Source organism: Oxyura jamaicensis, chromosome 1 (assembly GCF_011077185.1).
Source record: "Oxyura jamaicensis isolate SHBP4307 breed ruddy duck chromosome 1, BPBGC_Ojam_1.0, whole genome shotgun sequence".
Lineage (NCBI taxonomy): Eukaryota > Metazoa > Chordata > Aves > Anseriformes > Anatidae > Oxyura > Oxyura jamaicensis.
In genome coordinates, this window is record NC_048893.1 from 76,493,666 (window position 1) to 76,499,589 (window position 5,924).

Here is a 5,924-nt window from a genome sequence, read left to right on the forward strand (position 1 = left end):
GCCGCTTGCCGCCGCCACCGCCGCTTCCTCGCTGGGGAGCGCCAGGCGGCGGCGCTTCGTCTACGGCGAGCAGTGACGCCCAAACTGCCTCGGTTGGCGGCAGGGTGAGGCTTGGCCCCGCCCGCTCTGTTGTGGCCTTAACTCGTTCTGGGCTTGGCGTTGACTTTGCTCGTCAGCGTTTTCGTGGGTTTTGTCGAGGGACCGCTGAGAACACACAAATAATCAGGACGGAGGGAAAGTAAAATAAAAAACTCAAGCCTTTCTTCACTGCTTAACCAGAAATCAGGAAAAAGAAGCATGAAAGCATGAGACTGTGTTCATTTCTCACAGGCCTCCTTCCCGCCTGCAGTTTTGAATGCAGTGCGGTAGGTGTAGCTTAGATCATCATGTACTTCTAAGAAGTGAAATAAAATAAAAAATAATAAGATAGTGAAGTCAACTAGAGGGTGAGCTAATGTTTCTGAGGCACTCATGTCCCCCCACGCAACTCCCAAACGAAGACGTGCAACCGTTTGTTCAAGCATGTGGCTGCACTGGGGTACATGGTCCTTCCCTGTGGGTCCCTGCTGCTGTTCAAAAACAGCCGCTGGAAGTGGGCTGGCAGGCTTTGATGGTGGTAAACCTGCAGTTTTCTCTGGTGATAGGAGCAAATAACGTTTTTTAATATAAGGGACTATGATTAATGTGAAAAGTGTATAAAAATAACAAAGTAACGTGATGAACTGCCCAGCAATGCTAGTTGTTCAGTATGACACGCTTAAAATGAATTCAGGCTTATACAGTCCATTTACCTGAGACTTTTTACCATATATTTTTAATTTGAATAGTATTCTTTAATACTATTTTTCCATTTTGGAAGATAAGATGAGGCTACTAATTGTGTGCACCACGGAAGATGACACAATTTCACAGCTGATACTTTTTTAGACATTGCTACCAAGACATCAATCAGTCTTCAAAACAGCAACTTCCTAATGGCAGTTAGTTACAAGTACTTTTTCCCTAGCATCGGAGGTAATTTCACAGTCCAGACAATTGCTGACCATTTTGGTCATAAACTAAATTTTTTTCTCTGAACACTTCCATTCCACTGTGAATTACTTGAGTAAATGACCTGACCCAAACAGTGCAAAAAAAATTGGATAGGCTTGCGTCACCAAATACAAGAATACCTTCCAAGGATTTTATTCTGCAGTATAAAATAAATGGCAAGAGAAGTCATTTTACTTTGAGCATTTGCTTGTGCAAACTAAGAAAAGTTACAGCTGTTTCCATTCACAAAAAATGTAAAAAACTGTTTCAAGCAATGGGTCAAATTAATGCTGAAAACAGTTGCTCATAATTATGCAACCTTTTCTAACTGACAGCACATGGATGATAAATGCAGATCTGTAAAAACTTTTCCAGATTAACAATGTTTATGTAGGAAATACAGTGATCTTGGCTTTAATATCAGTAACCCACCAAAAATTAATTCCTGAGACTTCCTGCCAAACTTCCTAGTATGCATACATAGGAAAAGTGTAGCAGGGGACATGAGACTATGCAAGAAGATGGCTGTCATTAAACATTTTTTTTCTTTATTAATTGAGATCTCAATGTTCCAAAGAGTCACTGTGTACCCACCATGGTGCCCATGCCATTGCATAACTTTCACAGAGAATGGCTTAGGGTTGGAAGGGGCCTAAAAAGGTCATCTGATCCACGCTGCCTCCACTCAAGTAGGGACACTCAGAGCAGGTTGCTCAGGACCATCTCTGGGCAGCCCCCCCACCCCCAGCATATATACTGATGCCTGGGGCTGTTCTTCCCCAGGTGTGGGGTTTGGTTAAATAAACATTCTGTGATACTACTTGCCATCCTGCTGACTACACCAGTTTGATGTAAATAGATTTTTTTACACAACTTAGATTTAACAGCAATTTTTAATGCTCTTACAGTAAATAAATAAATAAATAAGATTGTATAATTCTTAACAGCACTTAATCAGCATTTAATTGTCAGCCAGTTTAACATGGTGATTTCAACAGAATTTGCTCTAATGGAAACAAGAACTTAGTTAAGAGTTTGAGAATGGCAAGACTTAGTACAAAGGTATTAGGTGTTTCTAAGTTCAATTGCACGCTTACGCCCTCCGCCCCCTCTTTGGGTGAATTACTCACCCTTCTCAATATTTGTCTGTGGATGAGCTTTGATCCTTGAGGAATCAGCCCTGAAAAACATTCCACCTCAGGGGTACCATGAGAGACATCCCAGCTCAGGGGAAGATGAAGGATTACAGCTTGCTGTGATCCCTGGAGAGCTTGAATAGGCTTTCTCCAGCCACTGTTTTTATAAGATAAAGTAAATGGCTTGTAGTCAAACTCAGATTCCTTAACATATTATTCTTGAACTCTGAAGTGATCCATCGTTTCCCCATGAGAGATTTCAATGGATACCTGCTTTAAGGGAGGGCCTCCCTTTATTCATGGCTTTGAGCATCCACCTGGTGCTCTATTATTGATGAGCTGTCCAGTGCAAGGAACAGGCACAGAGACCTACTGTGGTTCATAAGCCTGAACAAGACTTATGCCAAGCACAGTAGTAGAGCATACCCACCACACCGAGACTGCCTTTGACCTTCACATTCCTAACAAAATCTTGGCAAGCTCTAGGTCTAGCAGAGTACCTCTCCTTGTTGGCTCCCCTGTCACTTGGAGGAAGTTTTCAGGGCACTACAGGAACTGCCTGGATTGTTCCTCCAACAGATACCAGAGTGGTTGAAGTCCCTCATGAGGACCGGGGCCTGTGAACATGAATCTGCTCTTATTTGTCCATAGAGGGCCTCATCTGCTTGTTCTACTTGGTCAGTTGGCCTGTAGCAGATGTTCACTATGTCATCTTTAACTGTCCTCTTTAGTCCTAACCCATGAACTCTCATTCAGCTAGTCATTCATCATCAAGTAGAGCTTCATGCACTCCAGATGCTCTCTCACATAGAGGGCAGCTCCTCCTCCTCATCTTCCCTGACCGTCCTTCCTACAAAGCCTGTATCCCTCCATTACAACACTCTAGTCATGGGAGCCATCCCACCTCATCTCCATAGTCTCAATGAGTTTGTAGCTCTGCAATTATACACTCATTGTGTTTATTCCCCATACTGTATTAGTATATGGGCAATTTAGAGAGGCATCCCTTTGTGTTGATTTTCTAGACAGGTTTGGGGGATTTCTCCATAATGGTGCCTTGTAGACACTTCCTTGTTTACATCTGAAGGCCGAGGCTAACCATCATTTTGAGGATTTTGTGATCCCTTCCTGTCACATCACCCCATGCCCTTTACTCAACTCTGCCCATCACTCCCTCAAAGTGGCTACTCTCTCTCTTCCCCAACATTCTTAGTTTAAATTCCTTTTTATAATGCCAGCTATCAGTACTGGGAAAAATACTTTGGCCATGCTTAGTGAGTTGGATCCTTTCTCTTCCAAGAAGTCATTGATTTGCAAACAGGATCCATGGTCTTAGAGCCCCAAACCCTGTTGCCAACACCAGTTCTATAGCCAGGTGCTGAACTGTCCTGTAAGTACCCTTTCCCCTCACTGGGGGGGATTGAGAACACCACCTGGGCCCTCACACCCCTGACTACCACCCCCAGGGCTCAATAGCCAGTTTTGTTATTGGCTAGGTTTTCCTTGGAAATATCAATTGTGCCAACAAGGAATAACAGTAGGGGGAATTGTCAGAGGGTCGGTCAGACAAACTTTCGCTTTCCCTCCACAATATCCCAGATCTAGCTCCCCAGCAGACATCACAGACCTCTCTAGTTGATAGGTGAGGTCAACAGATGGATGCCTGTGTGCCCTGTAGCTGGAAATTACCCATTGCAATGACCTACTACTTATTCCTGCATGTTTTGCGTGATTTAAAGTTAGGTGGACTAGATCTTTCCTACAGATACATCTGACTCCTCTTCTGCTTTGAAGGCTAGGAGCCTACTTTGTAGATGTAAGCAACTCAGGCTGAACAGGAGCCTTCTTCTGGGTACCAGAAGTCACCAGCTTCTATCTTCCCCTTTTCCAGAGGTTGTGCTTACCTTAACAGTGGGGATGGACACTGCCGGCTTCTCTACTGCACTTGGGGTCTGACGCTCTTAAAGCTGTTGTGTGTGGGAAAGGAATTCGCAGGTGGCTTTGCCCTGCTTCCCACGTCCTTGTATTAGAGATAATGAGGAAACAAGCTAGAGACAAGTGCATGGAGAAGCTAGACCAATTATAAGTTGTTATCGGCGCATGCTGTAGTTAGCTGCCTATATATACTCTGTGAGAACCTGCAATAAAGGAGGACGATTATACTCACATCGAGGTTGCATCGTTACTCCGGTCCGTTTCCCTTTCCGACAACATCTGGTAGCAGAGGATGGTTACGCTCCAGACAGTCCAGCGCGACTAAGTCTCCGAGACTGCGGTAAGCAGCTAGAGGAGGAGGGATTGGGAAAATAAACGGCTGAGAGGGTGCCGCTTGGCAGACACCGGTCAGGGTCACTCCCTACCTCTCAGGGGAAGCACAGCCATGGAAGTGGAGACTGCTGCATTGTTGCTCGCTGGAATACTGTCTAAGAGAGGTAGCAAGACAATGGGAAAGAAACTGATCAAATTGATCAAGTTGGGACAATGATGGGGACATTTTAGAGAGACCGCCTTGCTGTTCCCTGTTACGGAATGGCGGGAGTTCGGGAATACCATGTGGGAAAGGACTATAACAGGGGATTCAAAAGATGAAAAGGAGGTGAACAGTATTAGAGACACCAAAGGCTATGGAGGCGGAGAAGGAGGTTGCCTGTGCCGCGGCCCAGATGTTAACACTAGGAGTGGCAGCCCTTGCAGAACTGTTACTGACTTTTAACACGCATTGCCGGTGAGAGCTCTGGGGATGCCCCTCTAAATCATGCGGAAGTCCCGCCGGACCCACCATCGGGCGCGGAAAAGATGGAAGTTGGCGGGGCCAGGTCAAAGCAGAGATCTGAGCCACTTGCGGAAGTAACACCCCAGGACACCCAGGGGGATGTCCTGCACCACCCACAGGAGAGGGAGGAGAGGCGTGCCGACCCTCGGCTCCGCCGCTGCTGCCCCCCCGCCACCCCCGGGTCAGCCCTGAGCCTCCCTCTCTGCTTCGCTCCGCTGCGTCCGCCGAACCGAGCGGCTCTGCCGCTGTTGCTACCCCCCACCCCTGGGTCGCCCCCCCCCCTCAGCCCACCAGTCTGTCTGCTGGTGCTGCCGACCAAGCCCGGCCAAGGCTTCAAACCTCCTAGCCCAGATTTGTGATAACTCCTTATGGTTTCTACAAAAAAAAAAAAAAAAAAAGGAAAAAAAAAAAAAAACAAAAAAAAAAGAAAAATTATAAAAAAATAAAAAAAGGAAAAAAAAGGAAAAAAGAAAGAAAAAGAAAGAAAAAAGGAAAAGAAGAAAAAGAAGGAAACAAAAAAAGAAAAAAAATAGAAAACGGAAAAAAAGGGAAAAAAAAGAAAAAAATAGAAATAAAAAGAAAGAAAAAAGGAAAGGAAAAAAAAGAAAAAAAATACAAAAAAGAGACAAAAAGAAAAGAAAAAAAAAAGAAAAAAGAAAAAAAAGGAAAAAAGAAAAAAAAAGAAAAAAAAAAAAAAAAAAATAAAAAGAAAGAAAAAAGAGAGAAAAAAGGAAAGAAAGAATAAAAAAGAAGAAAATAAAAAATAAAAAAGGAAAGAAACAGGAAAAAATATAAAAAGGGAAAAAAGAAAAAAAATAGAAAAAAAAGAAAAACGAAAAAGAAATAAAAAGAAATAAAAAAGAGAAAAAAGGAAAGAAAAAAAAAAGAAGAAAAGAAAAAAAATGAAAAAAGGAAAGAAACAGGAAAAAAATATAAAAAGGGAAAAAAGAAAAAAAAAGAAAAAAGAAAAAAATGAAAAAAAA